The 1,636-nt window shown below is 40.2% G+C and overlaps 1 non-coding gene across 1 annotated transcript; it reads left to right on the top strand.

Moving 5' to 3' along the window:
• The first annotated feature begins 319 nt into the window (after positions 1–319).
• Positions 320–402, top strand: TRNAL-CAG. Its single transcript has one exon. It is a non-coding gene; the product is annotated as a tRNA-Leu (tRNA).
• Positions 403–1,636: the final 1,234 nt, after the last annotated feature.

Below are 1,636 nucleotides of genomic sequence, written 5' to 3'. Positions count from 1 at the left end.
AAGCCATTTAAATTAGTCTCTTAAACTTCACTCAGCAAAAACTTCCTTCACAACCAGAAACTGGGGGAAGTTCACCACAGTGCAATGTTCCAGACCTATTTTTCTTCTTAAAAGCCTTTGGAGAGAAAATTTTTCTGCCCGAGTTTTTATAGTTTAAGAGATGTTGTTGATTTGAATTTCTGTCTTTGAAAAACTTGTTCTCCTAACAACATCTTTTTAGACATCAGGGATTTTTTCTACTGTTTTCAATGTTTTTCTGATACCCATTTTTATACACCTTGGTGGAATTTCAGTGCCTGTCATGTAAGATAATCACACAGTCAGGATGGCCGAGCGGTCTAAGGCGCTGCGTTCAGGTCGCAGTCTCCCCTGGAGGCGTGGGTTCGAATCCCACTTCTGACAACTTCTTTTCAAAAGCCACCTGGACGTGGTCCTGGGCAGTCTGCTCTGGGGTGGCCCTGCTTGAGTGGGGGGCGTGGACCACAGGGTGCTCCCTGTAATCCAACCTTGACCATTCTGGGATCCTATTAGGCATATTTAGACAACATGACACTGAAAGCACTAAGCAGCGTTGGGTCAAATGAAATATATAAAATATAAAGAAAGGCTAAGAACTATGCCTTGAGTGAGAAATTCAGATCTCCTTGACATTTGGTGAGTCACCTTTCTATATAATCTTTTAGGTGAAGGACCATGCTGTGGATTTGTTAAGAGCAGTGCCAAATTTGATATGCTTTGAAGGCTAGATGCTATGGCCAATCATCTCGTCTTCATTAACAGTTTCAGGTCTTGCCAGAAATAACTGCTGTGCAAAGGGAGAACACTCTTCGCTATGTTAAAATTAGCTAAAATAGGGTGTCTCCTAATCAAATCTTTTCCTGGATTGCCAAATGATGTATAGCTGTTTGTGTTGCAGATAACACTCCAGTGGGGACCACGCTAAAATCCCTGAAAACTCATATTAAGCAAGACCTCTGGCTGAACTTTAACTCTGTGTTCAGAAGTGAGAGGCTGGTGCTATAAGCCACCCAGATCTACATCAAACACTGTGATTTTAATTGCACATTTAGCTAACTAAGATCAACTTAGATTAAATGAGCAATAAATTCCTAGCTATATAAAATGAACAAAACAACATTTCAGACTAGCTTAATCTGTATATGGGGCCACTTGCAGAGGTAATGATGGCAGAAAAGGAACCAAGTGGCCATCTAAACACTGGTAGGATCTTAGTACATTTTGCCTTTGCGTGCAACAGATGTTTCCCTGAGTTGGTCAGTTGTATCACATAAGCTATAAAATAAAGACAGAAGGCTTAACAAATGATTGGCACAGATCCAACACTTAAATCAGCTTCAAGTAGTATGAGAAATGGTGCTGCTTTGAGGGCAACTATAAGGAAAATCTATTCTGATGGAGTGTACCTATTCCATTTTGGCTGATTGCTGTTTGAACTCCCCCTGCTTACAAGTACGTTAGGGAGTATATATTTCAAACAAACATTGCGCAGCATTGTTAAGCACTCTGCATATATTTACCCTGTCTAAATGTTTGAAGTTACAAGCCACATATGAGTTTCTAATTTCTTTCCACTTTTAATAAGCCCCATTGGAAAATGTCAGTGCATCCACACATT

The sequence above is a fragment of the Cygnus olor genome, chromosome 3 (genome assembly GCF_009769625.2).
Source record: "Cygnus olor isolate bCygOlo1 chromosome 3, bCygOlo1.pri.v2, whole genome shotgun sequence".
Classification (NCBI taxonomy): Eukaryota; Metazoa; Chordata; class Aves; order Anseriformes; family Anatidae; genus Cygnus; species Cygnus olor.
Note: the sequence above shows the minus strand (reverse complement) of the source record. Positions and strands in the feature narration are given on the sequence as shown.